The 20,164-nt window shown below is 36.7% G+C and overlaps 1 protein-coding gene across 9 annotated transcripts in view; it reads left to right on the top strand.

The window, feature by feature from the left end:
- HYCC1 (hyccin PI4KA lipid kinase complex subunit 1) overlaps positions 1-20,164 on the top strand; it is a 124,763-nt gene that overhangs the window by 22,759 nt on the left and 81,840 nt on the right. Inside the window, exon 1 of one of the 9 annotated variants that reach the window (XM_049093702.1) lies at positions 15,948-17,607. The exons of the other annotated variants lie outside the window; for them this stretch is intronic. The gene's annotated coding sequence lies outside the window, so the exon portion shown is untranslated. Of the gene's footprint in view, positions 1-15,947; positions 17,608-20,164 lie in introns of those variants that run through there. 9 annotated transcript variants of the gene reach the window in all.

Here is a 20,164-nt window from a genome sequence, read left to right as displayed (position 1 = left end):
CTGGGCCAAAGGCAGGCGCCAAACCGCTGCGCCACCCAGGGATCCCGTGAGCCAGTTTTAAAAGGCCAATTGTAACTTAGATTTTTAAGAACTGATTAGATCAATATGAAAAAGATCTGGAAAAAAAAAAAAAAAAAAAAAAAAAAAAAAAAAGAAAAAGATCTTGGAGTTTAGCTGATTCTAAGCATAAAATGAGCTCTTTCTGTGAGACTTGATTGCTGAGCAAAGTTAAAAAATTTGAGGTTTCCCTGATTAAAATACTGTGCCTCATATTCAGTTTGTTAGGTTTCTCCTGGGATATTATATTTATAGTAGATACTGGATATATTTACCATTTTTACCTATGTACAGCCCTTTCTAAATAAACCTGTATTTACATGAGTCTATATCATTGATCTCAACCCATTGGACCCAGGGGAGATATCTGTCCCATGGATGGCCAATCTCCAGGCTTGCTAGTGAGTTGTAGTCAGGATCAAAGTAGGAATCTGGTGCAATCAGAGATTTGTTAAAAAAAAATTCAAATTTTGGAAACTGAGAAATACAGATTTAGGTGCAAAGGAGAGTGTGTGCCTGGAGCAGAAAGATCAAGATAGTTAGAACTAGAATAGCCATAATGGAACATAGGCAGGGTGAGTAAGTTAGGAAGACATTCAGCAAATAAAGAATGGCACTGAGAAAATCAGAGAAATGAAAATATACTGCCTTTAGAAGATAAAGATTTAAGTTATAGTTTCTAGCTTTTAGGTTCAATTTCCTTTTTTTTTTTTTTAAATTTTATTTATTTATGATAGTCATCACAGAATGAGAGAGGCAGAGACACAGGCAGAGGGAGAAGCAGGCTCCATGTAGGGAGCCTGACGTGGATTCGATCCTGGGTCTCCAGGATCGCGCCCTGGGCCAAAGGCAGGCGCTAAACCACTGCGCCACCCAGGGATCCCTAGGTTCAATTTCCTTAAGCCCCTTTTGTGTTGGTGTTGCATTTCTTACCCTTGGATTTCTGCAAGATTCTCTTTTTTTTTTTTTTTTTAAGATTCTCTTTTTTAGGGATCCCTGGGTGGCGCAGCGGTTTGGCGCCTGCCTTTGGCCCAGGGCGCGATCCTGGAGACCCGGGATCGAATCCCACATCGGGCTCCCAGTGCATGGAGCCTGCTTCTTGCTCTGCTTCTCTCTCTGTCTCTCTCTCTCTCTCTGTGACTATCATGAATAAATAAAGATTCTCTTTTTTAAAAAGAGCATCCAAATAGCCTTGACTATGTTATTTATATTGTTTAACAGCAATTTATTGTCAAATTAGATTTCTTTTAGGTAAGAGCAGGCAAGATGATGAGATCTCTGGGAACCCCATCACTGAGATGAGCACTTTTTTTTGACATTAACATAACACATGCCTTAGTGGTTCAACATTATTCTTAAGTGTTCTGTTTTATACTGTGGTCTGTGATGGGTTTTATGACCTGTGGCTTCCTGACAGTGAAAATGTATTTCTGGTGGTTTTATTGTACAGTTAGCACTTCTGTAGTCTTTATCTTTCCACCCACCTTTTGTAGAATGATAAGAGTTTATGAGTTCCAGTAATCAGGATTATTTAGTTTAAAGGCATTTTACATAGAATTATACTCTGAATTTTGCCATGAAATAATGAAAATCATCTCCTTGGAAAATAGCAACACTATGAAAGCAACCTATATTAATCCTATGCTTCCTATGCTTTGCAATATGGGTATTGGACATATGGGTTTTGTGGTCTTCTATATATATCCCTATCTAACATTAAGATAGTACATTATCTGAAAATGTCTAACAATGTAATAACATTTTGCTAAACTTTATTTTGAGTAATTTATTTTTATATATGGATGTGGGATGAGCAGGGACTTAAAAAATCTTTTAGATTATCCCCTAATTTTCTTTCTTTAAAGATTTTTTTATTCATTTATTTGAGAGAGAATGAGAGCGAGAGCATGAACAGGGGGAATGGTCAGAGAGAGAGAGAGAAGCAGATTCTTTGCTGAGCAGGACCCTGCGATCATGACCTGAGCCAAAGGGAGATGCTTAACTGACTGAGGCACCCCTATCCCCTAATTTTCATGAGAATTTTATTTACAAATTTCTAGACAGATGAAAGATCTATCATTGTTTTAAAGAATTTGGGAAATTGTATGTTTTCTCTCAGGAGCCTATTTTATATTGAAGTTCCCAGGAATAGGAGTTATTAATTATTCTGCCAACCTGGATCCCTTAGTATATCATTTGACTTAAAAATTTATATTTTGTCATCTCAAAATTTGCAAATGTCCTACACTACACAAAATCAGATGAAACTTCATTTTTCTTAACTGAAAGTTTCAGTGGAGTCATTGACATCTCAGGAAAGTTTTGAGATGCCGGCATCAGGATATGTGCAAAATGAGATTGTTTATACCTAATGAATAAAAGTAACTTTTATTAATATAGTGGAAACTGTGAGGGATGCCCGGGTGGCTCAGTGGACGTCTTTGGCTCAGGGTGTGATCCCGGAGTCCTGGGATTGAGTCCTACATTAGGCTCCCCAGAGGGAGCCTGCTTCTTCCTCTGCCTATGTCTCTGCCTCTCTCTCTCTGTGTCACTCATGAATAAATAAATAAAATCTTTAAATAAATAAATAAATAAATAAATAAATAAATAAATAAAGATAGTGGCAACTGTGATGGTTACTATGATACATTGGTTTCATTGATTAAGCATAGGACTAATGATGGGGTGATTATTATTAGTCAGTGAGTTTTGTTGGAATTCTAGCCAACCAGTGCAAAATATCTGCCATTATTAACAATAGGATCAGGTAAAAAAGTATACATATGCAGAATATAATCACATTTATTGAAGGTTATGTCTATTTATGGTAGGTTTTACTATCATAAAAGCCTAATTTCAGAGAAAAATCTAATTCCTTGATGGCAGGGACCATGTTTTGATCAGCCTAATATTCTCTGATAGAGTTAGCACAATGCCTTGCACTAAAAAAGTCTGTCCTAAATGTTTGATTAAGACAGTGTTTTGGTTATCCATTGCTGCTTAATGAACCATCCCCAAACTTAGTGAGTTCAAACAGCAAATATTTTTTATGTCTCACAAATCTTAGGTTGACCTAAATTTAGCTTGTTTGGGCTTCTGCTCCATGTTGTCAGCTGAAGCTGCAGTCATCTGGAGACTTGACTTGGCTGGAATGTCTAAAATGGCTCAGTCACATGGCTGATACTTAGTGCAAACTCTCAATTGGTGGCTTTGCAGTCGCCTCTGTTCTTTTTAATGTAGACTCCCATGGTAGTTTGGGCTTGTTATAGTATTAGCCTGATTCCAAATGCGTGCAAGTGGCGGATTTCTTAAGGCCTAGCCTCAGAAGTTTTACAGTATTTTGTTCATTGCATTCTTTTGGTTAGAGCAACTCATAGGGTCAGTCCAGATTATCAAAATGATTGTTGACAAATAGTTTTTTTTTTAAAACTTTTATTATTTCAGTTCAAATCATATATCCTTTCCCTAGATAAAATATTCTCCTGAAGTCCTGGAGGATTTGAGAAGAATAGGAAGATGGGAATCATAAATGAGAAGAGAGATTGTTATATTTCTTTTAATTGTCTTAACTTTTCCAACAGAGATATACTTGCCTGGTTGCTAGAGCACATTGATATCCCAATATGATTTATTTGTTCTTGGAGTAGACACAGGTGCTTTAATCAAAACATGTTTCCCATAGTTAAAAACCTCTGCTCAATTTTTGATAACCAGACACTTGTTTTGTGATTTGTGGGGAAAATAGGCCTAAGTTATAGGTCTTTGGAATGACTTCCCATACTGCGTCCTATAAATTATGTTTCTTCTCCCTGTGCTTTGGGGGATAAGCTTTTATTCACTTGAGGACACAGGTAGATTGTGAGGCAATGAGCAACTTCTTTTTAAGCAGCAGCATAGATACCCTGTTCTTTCATAGGATATTCCAGTTGACTGGTTAGTTTCTAAGCAGAAAAATCCCTGAGAGTAAATTAATTTTATTCTGTAATGTAATTTTATTCTGTAATCTAAGCATTTCCTTCTGCTCTGTTTTCCTGAAATTCGGCTAAGCTTCTTGATACTCTTCTGGTGGCACTTAATTTACTGTTATGGCTCCATTTCATAAGACAAAAGTTTAAAACTTCATGATGTTTCACAATGCATTTATAAAAATTTGGTTGTTCTACAGATTTATAGGAACTTGATTTTCATAATGACATAAGAAACAAATGATTATAAATGATTTGGTAGTAAATTATGGTTAATACTTCGTGATAAAGGGGATGATGTAAAATAACAGTAAAACTAAGGAAATTTTTATATATATATATTTACAATGTAAATATATAAATATTTTAATTGAAGCATAGTTGTAAATATATATATTGTAAATATATATATTTTAATTGAAGCATAGTTGACATATATTAGTTTTAGATATATAACATACTGATTCAACAATTATATACATTACAAAATACTCACCATGATAAGTATAATTATCCTCTGTCATCCTAAAGTTATTACAATATTATTGACTGTGTTCCCTGTGCTATACTTTTCATTCCCATAACTTATTTATTTTATAACTGGAAGTTTGTATCTCTTAATCTCCTCCACCTATTTTACATATCCCCTCCACCCACTCCCCTCTGGCAACCACTAATTTGTTCTCTTATTTATCTGTTTCTTTTAAAATTTTGTTTTGTTTGCTTGTTTGGTTTTTTAGATTCCACATATAAATGAAATCATATGATATTTGTCTCTCTCTGATTTATTTGTTTATTTATTTATTTTTAAATATTTTTTTAAATTTTTGTTTATTTATGATAGTCAGAGAGAGAGAGAGAGAGGCAGAGACACAGGCAGAAGGAGAAGCAGGCTCCATGCACTGGGAGCCCGACGTGGGATTCGATCCTGGGTCTCCAGGATCGCGCCCTGGGCCAAAGGCAGGCGCTAAACCGCTGCGCCACCCAGGGATCCCTCTCTGATTTATTTCACTTAACATAATTTCACTTAACATAATACTATTTTTTTAGGTCCATCTGTGGACCTTGTCCATTTGTTGTCACAAATGGCAAGATTTCATTCTTTTAATAGCTGAGTTATATTCCATTGTATATATGTATACCACGTCTTTATACATTCATCTTTTGATGGATGCATGGATTGCTTCCATATTTTGGCTATTATAAATAATACTGCAATAAACATAGTGGTACATATATCTTTTCAAATTAGTATTTTCATTTTCTTTGGATAAATGCCCAGAAGTAGAATTATTGGATTGTATGGTATTTCTGTGTTTAGTTTTTTGAGGAATTTCCATACTGTTTTCCATATTGGCTGCACCAATTTATAATCCTACTAACAGTGCACAAGGGTTCCCTTTTCTCTGCCGTCTGACTACAGTTGTTATTTGTTGCCTTTTCTATATTTTTCTTTTTATGTTCTTCCCTAATTGGATAATAATGAAGAAATTATAATGAGTATTTGTCTCTGATGATAATGCTCTTATGTATGCTTTCTAGAAAGCTTGAGGAATTTAGGAATTGTTGTTAGGGTTAAAATAAGAATATAATGTGGTAACTGAAGAACAGACACTAGGTTTAGAAAGGTCTTATTATATATTGAAAATATTAAAAAATTAATTTCACACAAACTGTCAGCTTATGAAATACTACATAGAATCCTAGCAAGCTTTCTAATATAATTTTAAATATTCTATTACAAGATATATTTGAGAAAGATAGGAAGTTAGTTACGTAGCAAAAACAATCCATGTTTTGTTCTTTTGCCTTTGAGAAGAATAAAGATTTTTAAAATATGAGAGTATATTTTGAGTATTACTTGGGACATCTAATCAGGTTTATAAAGCTGCAAAGTTACATAATCAAGACTGCCATAAATGTTAATATGTTACATATTAGATATGAAATGTGGAGGTAGGTTAGCAACTATAGAGAGCCTCTTGCTGAGTGTTTGTAGAAAGAAACAGTTTTTTAAATCATAGTTCCTATTTTGTGGTCACTTTGCTTTTTGCTCTACCTAGTCTTTTTTTTTTTTTTTTTTAAAGATTTTATTTATTTATTAATGAGAGACAGAGAGAGAGAGGCTGAGACACAGGCAGAGGGAGAAGCAGGCTCCATGCAAGGAGCCCGATGTGGGACTTGATCCTGGGTCCCCACACCCTGGGCTGCAGGCGGTGCTAAACCGCTGCGCCACTGGGGCTGCCCTCTACCTAGTCTTTAGTGGTAACTTTAGTCATAACTGTTACTCATCTTTGAGCCCAGGGCCGATGAAGAGAAGATTTAAAAAAAAAATAACATTACAATGTATGGCAAGGACAAAGAAAAGCTTCTATCAACTGGAAAACACTGTTGGTTTTTCACCTTCTTTTTATTTTTAAAAGATTCTATTTATTTATTCATGAGAGACACACAGATAGAGGCAGAGACATAGGTTAGAGGGAGAAGCAGGCTCCCCATGGGGAGCCCGATGTAGGACTCCATCCTGGGACTTTGGCCCTGAGTCCCTGTTATAAAATTCTTTTGTTCTGTTTCCCATAGAATGCATTGATATTTCAGGTCACATTTAAGTAATTTTTTGATTTTTTTAATTTCTGTTTTTTCTTCCAAGATTTTATTTCGATTCAAGTTAATTAACATAGAGTGTAGTACTGGTTTCAGGAGTAGAATTTAGTGATTCATTACTTACGTGCAACACCCAATGCTCGTCACAAGTGCCCTCCTAGTGCCCATCACTCATTTAGCCCATCCTCCCACTGCCCTCTCTTTCCCCCAGCAAACCCTCAGTTTGTTCTCTCTTTTTTAAAAATAATATTTGTTTATTTCTTTGAGAGAGTCAGAGCACGAGCAGGAGGAGAGGGAGAGAGAATCTCAAGCAGACTCCATGCTGAACGTGGAGCCTGATGCAGTCTCTGTCTCAAGACTCTGAGATCACAACCTGAGCCAAAACCAAGAGTCAGATGCTTAACTGACTGTACCACCCAGGCTCCTCCTTCATTTTATTCTCTATACTTAAGAGTCTCTTATGGTTTGCTTCCCTCTCTGTTTTTATCTTACTTCATTTTTTCTTCCCTTCTCCTATGTTTATCTGTTTTGTTCCTTAAATTTCACATATGACTGAAATCATATGGTATTTGTCTTTCCCTGACTACTTATTTACTTCGCTTAGCATAATACACTTTAGTCCCATCCATGTTGTTGCCAATAGCAAGATTTCATTTTTTTCTGATGGCTGGATAATGTTCCATTGTGTGTGTGTGTGTGTGTGTGTGTGTGTGTGTGTGTATCTTTATCCCTTCATTAGTCAGTGAACATTTGGGTTCTTTCCATAATTTGGGTATTGTTGATAGTGCTGCTATAAACATTGGGGTGCATGTGCCCCTTCAAATCAGTGTTTTTATATTCTTTAGATAAATACCTAGTAGTGCAATTGCTGGGTTGTAGGGTAGTTCACTTTTTAACTTTTTGAGGAACCTCCATACTGTTTTCCAGAGTGGCTGCACTGGTTTGCATTCCCACCAACAGTGTAAGAGGGCTCCCTTTCTCTGCATCCTCACCAACATCTGTTGTTTCCTTTGTTGTTAATTTTAGCCATTCTGACTGGTGTGAGGTGGTATCTCATTGTGGTTTTGATTTGTATTTCCCTGATGATGAGTGATGTTCAGCATTTTTTCAGGTGTCTGTTAGCCATATGTATGTCTCCTTGGGAGAAATATCTACTGCTTATTTCTTAACTGTATTATTTATTTTTGGGGTGTTTCAGGTCACATTTTTAATGTTTATACATTTTATATTTTTCTTAAGGTACTTTTCCTTTTATAAGATTTTAAAAATTTATCATTTGCAAGGATTTTTGGTAAGTTTTACCGTATTTAGATTTGCTTTGAACTATCTTGGTTTGGTAATCTAAAATTATGTAAATGCCATTTGAGTTTTTCACTTATTAGCATTTTTTGGCATAGTTTAATATTTCTATGAGATTATAAATTTAATTTAAGATATGTCTACACTGTACTGAAGATTTTTGACTCTATTTATTTATTTATTTTTAAATTTTTATTTATTTATGATAGTCACAGAGAGAGAGAGAGAGAGAGAGAGGCAGAGACACAGGCAGAGGGAGAAGCAGGCTCCATGCACTGGGAGCCCGACGTGGGATTCGATCCCGGGTCTCCAGGATCGCGCCCTGGGCCAAAGGCAGGCGCCAAACCGCTGCGCCACCCAGGGATCCCTTTGACTCACTTTAAAGACAACTAAAATGCTTTGAAACATTTCTGTTCTTAAAGAAAAAGCCAACTAATGACAAGCCAACATGATTTGAATTTTCATTCGTGTTTGTAAATCAGCACTATAATGATTTTCTTTTTTTAAGTTACAGCAATAACTGGAGAAGAACTAGTATATCTCCTTTATAAATTTGTTTCTTTGTCACCTCAATTTAGTGCAGAGAGTAAGGTAAAATGGAAAATAATGTGCCCTTTGGCAATAATGTACCCATCTGAGAAGCCCTTGTATAATCAAATATTATGAAAGTATTGAAATCAAAGCTTTATGTGTTCTTCTATATATTTTAAAATAAGAATGATATAGAATGTCATCAGAAGTAATGAATATCTTTGAAGTGATCTTAATCCCATTTTTGGAAAGCATGTTCAAATTACATTTGTGGCAGATAATAGGCTACATTATTCTTTATTTGACAAATTTACCTTTAAAAATCAGAAATGTCTATACTAACTTTCATTTCAGATCTGCCCTACATAGTGGCTAATATATTTCTACATTATGCAGACATTGAACATCAACTAGTCATTAGAGAAGTGCAAATTAGGACTGCAGTGTGATATAACCATACACCCATTAGAACCGGTAAAATGAAAAGTAGTGGCTACCACATGCTGGCAAAGATGTTGAGAAATTGAATTAACTTGAACATCTATAGGCTGGAAGAGAGTATATCTGGAAAATAGTTGGGCAGTATCTCAAAAAACTAAATATACAACTATCACATGAACCAACAATCACACTCCTGGACATTTATGTCAGAGAAATGAAAACTATTATTTGCACAAAAACCTGTATGAGAATACAATCATGGCAGCAGTAATAGTAAAAAACTGGAAACGATCCAAATGTCCTTCAGTAGGTGAATGGTTAAATAAACTATGGTATATTTATGCCATAGAGTACTAAATTGCAATAAAAAGGAACAAAGTACTGATACATCTAACAACTTGGCTAGATCTTGAGGACCTTATGCTGAGTGAAAAAAAGACCATCTCAGAAAATCATGTAATATATGATTTTATTTATATAACAGTCTCAAACAAAATGATAGAGATGGAGAACAGATTAGGGCTTGCCAGGAATTAGGGATGATGGAGGTGAAGAAGGTAGGTGTGACTATAAGGGGGGGTAGCACTAGGTAGATCTTTGTGGTAATGGAGTTTTATATCTTGATTGCACTGGAGGGTTGCAACAATCTACATATATGATAAAATGGCACAGAGTGAAACATTCTTTTTGTAGCAATGTCAATTTCCTGGTTTGGTATTATATTTACCTAAAATGTAACCATTGAGGGAAACTGAATAAAGAGTACATGTACCGCTCTGTACTACTTTTCTTTCTTTTCTTTCTTTCTTTCTTTCTTTCTTTCTTTCTTTCTTTCTTTCTTTCTTTCTTTCTTTCTTCTTTCTTTTTTTCTTCCTCTTTCTTCCCTCCTTCCTTCCTTCCTTCCTTCCTTCCTTCCTTCCTTCCTTCCTTCCTTCCTTCTCTTCTTTCTTTCTTTCTTTCTTTTTTTTTTTTTAAAGATTTATTTATTTATTCAGAGAGAGAGAGGCAGAGACACAGGCAGAGGGAGAAGCAGGCTCCATGCAGGAAGCCCGATGTGGGACTCCATCCCGGGACTCCAGGGTCACGCGCCAGGCTGTAGGCAGTGCTAAACCACTCTACCACCCGGGCTGCCCTCTGTACTACTTTTCTAATGGGGTAAAATTCACATAAAATTAACCATTTTACATTGTACAATTCAGAGGTATTTAGTATATTTACAGTGTTGTTCAACCATTGCCTCTAATACCAAAACATTTTTATCATCCCCAAAGGAAACCCCATACCCATTAAGCCTCTCTGTACTCTCCTTCTGCATAGACCCTGACAACCACTAATCTGCTATCTTTATGGAGTTACCTATTCTGAATATTTCATATGAATGGAATCATATAATATGTGATTTTTGGGTTTAAATTATCCTATTTAGCATAGTTTTTTTGAGGTATATTCATGTTGTTCATGTATCAATCTTCCTTTTTGTGACTGAAAATATTCCTTTGGAGAGATAGGCCACATTTTGTTTATCAGTTCATCTATTCATGGATAATGTAACGCCTTTTGTTTATTGGGACTGGTGCTGCTAGGAACATTGGGGGTGGGAAAGTGTTGTTTGTGAACAAGATCAGTCGTCCCTACATCTAGCTCTGTATCTCCACGGCACTTCCTTCCTGTAAGTACTGCCTACTTCCTTCCATTCCTTCCTTCCTTTTCCGTCCTTTCCTTCCTTCCTTCCTTCCTTCCTTCCTTCTTTCCTTCCTCTTCCTTCCTTCCTTCTTCTTTCTTTCTTTCTTTTTCTTCTTTCTTCTTTCTTTCTGTCTTTCTTTCTTCTCTCTCTCTCTCTCTCTCTTTTTCTCCCTTTCTGTCTTTCTTTCTTTCTTTCTTTTCTTTCGTTCTTTATTTCTTTCTTTCTTCTTTCTTTTTTTCCTCCATTCATTCTGTCTTTTCTTTTTTAAAGATTTATTTATCTATTTAGAAACAGAGAGGGAGACAGTGAGCAGGAGGTGGTGCAAAGGAAGAGAGAAATCCCCAAGCCAATTCCCCGCTCAGTGGGGAACCTGATGGCTCTATGCCAGGACCAGAGATCATGACCTGAGCTGAAACCAACAGTTGGCCACTCAACCAACTGAGCCACCCAGGCACCCCTGAATATCAACTTTCAGTTCTTTGGAGTATTTTCCTAGGAGTGGAATTGCTAGGTCATATGGTAATTCTATGTTTGAATTTTTGAGAATTACTAAACTGTTTTCCATAGTGGCTAAACCTTTTTACCTTCCCTTTGGCAATGTAAAAGGTCATAATTTCTCTACATGCTTGCCGACACTTGTTATTTTATTTATTTTTAAGATTTTGTTTATTTGTTCATGAGAGACATACATAAAGAGAGAGAGAAAGAGAGACAGAGATTGAGAGAGAGAGGCAGAGACACAGGCAGAGGGAGAAGCAGACTCCATGCAGGGAGCCCGATGTGGGACTCCATCCCAGGACCCCAGGACCAGGCCCTGGGCTGAAGGTGGCGCTAAACCGCTGAGCCACTCAGGTTGCCCTGTTATTTTCTTTATGAGAGTAAAGTTGTTATTGCATATTTGAAAGTTTCTAAGAGAGTTGATCTTAAAAGGTCTTATTATAGAAAAAATTTTCTATATTTGTAACTATGGTGATGGATGTTACTAGACTTATTGTGGTGGTCATTTCATAATAAGTATAAATATTGAGTCATTATGTTGTATACCTGACACTAATATAATGTTACATGTCAATTATACCTCAAAAAATTATTACAGTGTCCTCATGAGTAGAAAGTGGTATTTTGTGATTTTGATTTGCATTTCCCCAAAGACTAAAGATGGTATACATCTTTTCTTATGCTTGTTGGCCATTTGTACATTCTATTTAGAGAAAAGGCTCTTCAGGCCTTTTTCCATTTTTAAATTTGGGTCTGTCTTTTTTTTTTGTTGTTGTTGTTGAGTTGAAAGAGTTCTTTATATATTCTGGACACTAGATCTTTATCTGCTACATTATTGCAAATATTTTCTCCTATTCTTGGAGTTGTCTTTTCACTTTCTTGATAAGTGTTGATGAAGTCTATTCCTTTTCTTTGGTTGCTCTTACTTTTTAGTGTCATATATAAGAAATTATTGCCAAAAACAAGATAATGAAAATTAACCCCTATGTTTTCTTCTAAGAATTCTACAGTTTTAGCTTTATATTTAGGTCTTCACTCATTTTGAGTTAGTTTTTTTTTAATTTGGTATGAAGTAAGGGTGCAATTTCATTTTTTTTCATGTATATATTCAGTAGTTCTAGTACCTTTGTTGAAGAGACTATTTCCTACTCCATTGCATGGTGTTGGTACCCTTGTTGAAAGTCAACTGAAGTCTCAATTCTACTCCATTGATCTGTATGTCTACCCTACGCCAGTACCATGGTGGTTTGGTTAACTCTAGCTTTGTAGTACATTTTGAAATTGGGATATGTAGGTTCTCCAATTTTGTTTTTCTTTTTCAACATTGTTTTGACTATTAGTTTATTGAAATTCCGTATGAATTGTAGGATCAGCATGTCAATTTCTGCAAAAAGGCATTTGGGATTTTGAGAGGAATTACATCAAATCTGTAAACCATTTGGGGAAGTATTGCTATCATAACCATGTTAAGTCTTCCAATTCACAAACATGAATATTTTCCATTTATTTAGGTAATTTTTAATTTCTTCCAATAATATTTTGTAGTTTTCAGCGTACAAGTCTGAGTTCCTTTTGTTAAATTAATTCTCAAGTATTTTATTCTTTTTTAAAGATTAAATTAAAGATTTTATTTATTTATTTGACAGAGAGAAAAAGAGAGAGCACAAGAAGGGAGAGTGGCAGGCAGAGGGAGAGGGAGAAGTTGGCTCCCCGCTGAGCAGAGAGCCTGATGTGGGGCCTTTTTTTTGTTTGTTTGTTGTTTTACGGACTTCAGATGAACATTTATTAAGAACCGTCTCACTCAGCTACAATAAATTCCCCTTTATAAAACTTTCCCTAGTAGTAAAAATAACCCGACCCGGCCTCCTCTGGCAGCCCGTGAGCCAGGGCTGAGGCTGGGCTTGCCGGCCCTGCCCCGATGGCCGCCAGCTGAGTCCCTCACCTCAGTGGACAACAACAGCTGGGGGGGTGGGGGGAAGCGCCCTTTAGGGCTCCACGCGTGAGCCCCCGCACTCCACCCCCCACAGCCACGTGGGCCGGGTTACTCCTGCCCTCCCCATGGGCCACCAGGAATGGGGAAGAGGCATGTCATTCCACTCCAGGTGCAGACCCTGGTATCATCACCTGAGCCAAAGGCAGATGCTTAACTGACTGAGCCACCCAAATGCCCCTTGAGTACTTTTTTTTTTTCATGAAAAGGTGTTAGATTTTGTCAAGTGCTTTTCTTTTTCTGCATTAATTGATCTTGTATTTTCTTTCCTTCCTTATATTAATATAGTGTATTGATTGATTTTTGTAATGTTGAATCACCCTTGCATTCCTGGAATAAATCATACTTGATTGTGATGTTTCATCTTCTTAAAATGCTGCTTGATTCGGTTGGTTAATGTTTTCTTGAGGATTTTTGCATCTATATTCATAAGGGATATTGGTCTATAGTTCTCTTATAATATCTTTGTATGGTTTTGTTATCAGAGTAATTCTGACTTCTTAGAGTTAGGAAGTATTTCCTCTTCTATTTTTGGAAGAGCTTGAGATGGATTAGTCTTAATACTTTAGATGTTGGTAATATTTATCAGTGAAGCAGGAGCATTTAAAAGCTCTGTTCACCCATGTATCTCCTTTCCCAACAGCTTCCTTTCCAACAGCTTTTCAGTTCTTGTCTTGACTGTTATCCCTAGTTCCAGGCTGCTGTGGCCCATTGCCTTTGCCTTTATTTTATTTTATTAAAGATTTTATTCATTTATTCATGAGAGACACAGAGAAGAAAGAGGCAGAGACACAGGCAGAAGCAGGCTGCATGCAGAAAGCCCAATGTGGGACTCGATCCTGGGACTCCGGGATCATGCCCTGAGCTAAAGGCAGCCACCGCTGAGCCACCCATTTGCCACCCAGGAAACTGCTGTAGCCCAGGTCATATCACCACATATTGGGCAAAACAAAGGCAGCCCTTTGCAACAGTCCTTAAAGGAGCCATCATACATGTTAAAGCAGTTGCAGTTCTTTGAGAATAAGGTCTGTATTACTTTCTGTGTGTCATTAGCAACCTGCACCAAGAATTTAGGCTTCTCTGTCTTCATGACCACTGCTGATCTGAGAAGTTTGGGATTGTAGATGAGCAGTTTAAAATGTCTCAGTGCTTGCTTATCACAATGCAGCAGCTTCTTTCTTGACCAATCTTTCATCAGTCTTACAGGTTTTTGACTAGATTAGAGAGTTCTACCAGAGTTGATTTGACAATTTTTGGCAGCTTATCAGTTGTTTTTGTGGAGAGATAGAGCTCTGAAATTCTCTACTCCACTTTTGGTAACATTATTTCCGTACTATTTTTTTACAACTTTTTATAAATCTATGAGTATTTCAAAATAAGTTTAATTCTCTGACCTTCTAAGGGAACATGCCATTATAAATTCATAGAAAAATAGTCTTAGTGATTGTTTGCAGACATTAGTTATAGAAAGTATTTTCTGTATATATCCTTAATAATTTGGTTTAGAATATGACAACAGAGGAATTAAAAGAAAGAGATAGTGATTACTACCCTGATTTGAAGATTTCTAAATTTTAGTGTAATATTTTCTTGAGTCCCTAGTTTTTATCATATTCACCTCTCATCTTGGTGAGGTCAGTTTTCTTTGTATTAATTTATGTGTCACCTGGATGATACCCTTTTGTGGATGTTGAGGTAAGTATGATATGGTAGAGTGGAATTTGAAGGATATTTTATGAATATCTTCTATATTGAAAGGAGGGTAAATAGATATGAATAGCAAGTAAGGCAGATACAATTAGGATTTTTTAAAAAGATTTTATTTATTTATTCATGAGAGACACACAGAGAGAGAGGCAGAGACACAGGCAGAGAGAGAGGCAGCCTCCATGCAGGGAGCTGGATGTGGGACTCGATCCCAGGACTCCAGGACCACACTCTGGGCGAAAGGCAGGCACTAAACTGCTGAGCCATCCAGGGATTCCCCCCAATTAGAACCCAGCTTGGGACACTTGATTGGCAGCCAGTTGAGTGGAGGACTCTTGGTTTTGGCTCAGGTCGTGATCTCAGGGTCATGAGATCAAGTCCCATTCTGTGCTGAGCACAGAGTCTATTTAACAATCTCTCTCTCTCTTCTTTTGCCCCTCCCGCCCCCCAACATGCTCTCTCTTTCTCTCATAAATAAATAAATAAATAAATAAATAAATAAATAAATAAATAAATAAATCTGTCTTTAAAAAAGAACCCAGCTTGGGTGCCTGGGTGGCTCAGTTGGTTGAGCGCCTGCCTTCAACTTGGGTCATGATCCTGGAGTTCTGGGATCAAGTCCTGCATCAGGCTCCCTGCTCAGCAGGAGTCTGCTTCTTCCTCTACCTCACCCCATTCATACTCGCTCTTTCTCTCATTCTCTCTGTGTCTCTCAAATAGATAGATACAATCTTAAAGAAAAAAAAATGAACCCAGCTTAATTACTTTTCATTAGTAATTATTAACTTTTTAAAAAATTGATTCTCTTCTTCCTTAACACTGTCACCTCTTTGTAGAGAATAGAGTAAAAATCTCTATTTATTCACTTTGGAATTAGCTTTCAAATTCTTGGTTCAGATTGGAGTCAAGGAATCTGAGCAATTTTGAAAACTTGCTGAACTTGCCTAACCAATATGTGTCAGCTTTATTATATTGACATTAACTATAATATATGTATAAAATATGATAGATTGGTTTTTAAAAAGAGCTTGCGATGTATGTAAATAGGGGCTATTTATTAACTGAAGAGATCTTTCTGGAATATATCCCATCTGATAGGTACCGGATTAGGTGCTGAGAATAGAATGTGGGCAAAACCAGATTTAGTTCCTGCTTTTAAAAGCACAGTACAATCTCTACTTGGTATATTATTCCCCTATGTTGTAAAAACAGACTGCCTGTTAAATCTCTACAGCAACAGTTTGTTTCTTGCCTAGTGATTGTTGATTAGTTGTTGCTTTGTCTACATGTCTCTCCTTCCAGGATGAAAGAGCCACCTTTATCTGGGACATTTGGGTCTCCCATCACTCTCTGCACTCTAGCCACATGGATTTTTTTCTTTTCCTTGAAAAACCCAATGATTCTTTTTCCAGGGCCTTTTCCTATAAAATTCAGCTTACCTGGTACACCATACACCATATCGTACCTTCTCATCGGGTCCTTTTAAACTCATACTTAGTTAAATCTCAGCCAAAGTGTCAATTACTTAGGGAAATTTTTACTGACACCTAAGTCTGTGTCAGCCTACAGTAATTCAAAGTGATTAGCCAGTAATAATTGATTACTAGAACAAAAGTCAATACTCTTTAGAAGATTATAACAGAAACCAGAATCTCTGAAACTTATCATCCATAATGTCCAGTATATGATCAAAGTTCATAGTCATTCAAAAAAGAAGGAAAATGACACTCAAGCAAAATGAACAGTCAATAGATATCAACTCTAAGATTATTAGAAAACTGGACTTAGCAGAGAAAGGTTTTATTTATTTTTATTTTAAGATTTTATTTATTTATAGAGATGCAGAGAGAGAGAGAGGCAGAAACACAGGCAGAGGGAGAAGCAGGCTCCACGCAGAGAGCCTGACGTGGGACTCGATCCAGGGTCTCCAGGATCACGCCCTTGGCTGCAGGCGGCGCTAAACCGCTGCGCCACCAGGGCTGCCCCAGAGAAAGGTTTTAAAACAGCCAGTATAGGGGTGCCTGAGTGGCTCAGTCAGTTAAGCATCTGCCTTCATTCAGCTCAGGTCATGATCTTGGGGTCCTGGAATTGAGCCTTGCATCAGGCTCTCTACTCAGTGGGGAATCTGCTTCTCCCCTTGCCTCTGCCTCCTCCACTCTGCTCATACTCTGTCTCGGTCTAGCTCTCAAATAAATAAATAAAATCTTAAAAAAATAAAGCAACTATTATAAATATGCTCAAAAATTAAAATAATATTTAAAGAGTTAAAGGAAATGAATTAATAGGGAATATCAGAAAAAAAAGGAAAGTGTAATAAGAAAGTGAAATGCAAATCCTAGGTCTGAGGAATAAATAAATGAAAATTTTCTTGTATGGATGGATATGAGGGTGATCTGGTTGTGACATCTGTCACCCCATTGATCACTAGGCTTGATTTGGCTGATCTGTCTGGCTAGGCCATCCTCTTCCTCCCTCACTGCTCCATGTGCATCCCTCACAAAGCTGTGTGCTGTATTGAAGAGGGTGACCATCCCAGATAGGAGAGGACCATTCTTCTGTCAAAGGTATACAGGTAGCTGTGCTCCCCTGCTAGAACCTCCAAATAAGCTCTCAAGGTCTATTTGTAGAACATAGGGTAGTCAAGTTTCCAAGACTCCAGACACATCCAAATGAGGTGCTGCCTGTGGCAGTCTGCATTTCTTAAAAAAAGAAAAAAAAGGAAATTTTTCTTTCTTTCTACAGGAAAGATTTCCTGTATGAACTTAGCTGCCTGTGCAGTCTGCATTTCTTAAAAAAAGAAAAAAAAAGGAAATTTTTCTTTCTTTCTAAAGGTAAGATTTCCTGTATGAACTTAACAGCAGATTGGAGAAAACAGAATAAAGAGGAAATGTCAGTAGAAATTATCCAATCTTAGAAATACAAAAAAAAAAAAAAAAAGATTGAAAGAAAATGAATAGAGCCTCTAGGATCAGTGGAAAAATATTAGTTTTGCATGTGTGTAATTGGAGTCCTGGAAGAGGAGAGTGATGATGATAGGAAGCATTTTTGAAGATATAATGGATGGATTTTCTCAAATTTGATAAAAAATATTGATAAACAAAAAAATATATTGATAAACTACTCATCAAGGAAACTCACATTACTATATGTTCTACCAGTTCTATTCATAGATGTTTTACCAAGATAAATAAAATGTGCCCACAAGATTTGTATACAAATTGTTCCAGTTACTATTGCTGCATAACCATCCCAGATTTAGTAGCATAAATAAAGCCGTTTTATCATGGTCTTGGATTCTGTAGTTAAGAATTTGAGAAAAGACAGGTGAAGATGACTTTTCCCTTTCTCCAATGTCTGTGGTCTTAGCTAAGAGTGCTCAAAGGCTAGAGCTAATTGGGGGCTGGAATTATCTGAAAACTCACTCTTAAGTCTGCTGGTTGATGCTGACTCTTAGCTAGGACTCAGTAAGATTGTCTGTGGAGAACACCTACAGGTGGCATCACCGTGTTAGTCCTTGGGCATTTTCATAATACAGTGGATAGGTTTCAAGAATGATGGTCCCACAGAGAATCAGGTGGAAACTTGTATGACCTAGTCATAATACCAAGCTTACTTACATTCAAAAGGAAGTTACATTGATTCCACTTCTTGATGAAAGGTATGTGCAAGTTATCTTGTAAGGAGATTATATTGTGATCATCTTCAGAAAATACAGTCTATCACATGAATGTTTAAAGCCTTGATTCATAATAGCCCCAAACTGGAAGTAATCTGTATGCCCATCAACCAGTAAATAGGTAAAATAAGAAAGAACAAGTCCGCATAAGACCAAGCTATAGATACACTCAATGGCATGAATAAATCTCAAAAACATTATGATAAGAAGATGAAGCCAGAAACACATGTACATAATATATGATTCCATTTGTATGTAGAAGCTCTTATGCATGCTGAAGTAATCTATAGTGATAGAAATCAAATCAGTAGTTGCCTGGGTTAGGGGGTTGGAAGGTTGACTGGAAAGGATGGCTACATAGAACTGAACACTTTCAATGTGTACATTTTAGTGTATATAAATTATACCTCAAAGTTGATTTTTAACAATTTAAAAAAATATTTAACAATTAAAAAAACTAAGGTCAGGTAGGAATTAGAAATAAGCATACAACTCTTTTGAGGAGTTTTAATGTAAAACAGGAACAGAGAAATATGAAACTAGCTGAAGAGGAAATGAGGTTAAGAATTTTTTGGGGGGAGTGAATGTTAGAGAGAAATTTAATTAGGGAGAGACAGAGACTTGTTAAAACAATTTTGTTAGGTGGGCAAGAGAGGATGGTTGCAGTTCATAATTCAAAGGATTGGCCTCAGGATTATGGACAATTCATTTGTAATTAATAGAAGGGAAGATAGAGCAGAAAGATACAGATGCTTCTAGATAGGTAGACATTTGGGAATTTGTGGAAGTTCTCTTCTGATTGTTCAGTGAAATAGAAATTAAGATTATCAGCTGAGATTAAGAATGGGAAGAAGGTTTTAGAGTTTTGAGCACCAGGTAGAATGAGCAGGGGAAAGTGAACAGATTGTGAAGCAACTGCATGATTGGCACGCAGCATTGAGGGCTTGCTTAAAGTTTGTGGTCATAATTTGTAAGTGTTGTTTTAATTGTTTTTTTCTACCTTGTTAAGCTGCATGGGTACTGAAGTGGACCAGGTGGAGAGTCGGATTTTACCAGGGGTGTATAAACAATTAAGGGCAAAGTAGTTGAGGGAGTACATTAAAAATGATGATTAGAATTGACTAAAGAATTTGAAATGGTGAGGAGAATATTGGGAAGCAACATTAGGTCCTGGAATGGTCAAAAGGTTTTGGGGTCTGCATGGAGGATGTGCTGGAAAGATAGAAGAAGTCAGAGGGGATAATAACAAAGGCTAGGGCAGTGGTTCTCAAAGTATCATATGAGGACCTCTTGAGGGTCCCTAAGAACCTTTCATATAGTCTACAAGCTTAAAACTATTTTCATAATAAAATGGGCTTTTGTCTTTTTCACTCCCATTAATGAGTATATAGTGTTGGTTTCCAGAGGCTATGTAAATGATGACTAAATGGATATATGCTTATAAGTCTTGTGTTTTAAATTTTTCTTTTTTTTTTTTTTTAAGATTTTATTATTCATTCATGAGAGACATGCACACACAGAGGCAGAGACATAGGTAGAGGGAGAAGCAGGCTTCATGCAGGGAGCCCAATGCAGGACTTGATCCTAGGACTCCAGGATCACACCCTGGGCTGAAGGCAGGTGCTCAACCGCTGAGCCACCCAGGGATCCCTGTTTTGTTTTTGAATATAGTAAATATCAATAGATATTAACCTACATAAATAAAAAGCGAT

The sequence above is a fragment of the Canis lupus genome, chromosome 14 (genome assembly GCF_003254725.2).
Source record: "Canis lupus dingo isolate Sandy chromosome 14, ASM325472v2, whole genome shotgun sequence".
Lineage (NCBI taxonomy): Eukaryota > Metazoa > Chordata > Mammalia > Carnivora > Canidae > Canis > Canis lupus.
Note: the sequence above shows the minus strand (reverse complement) of the source record. Positions and strands in the feature narration are given on the sequence as shown.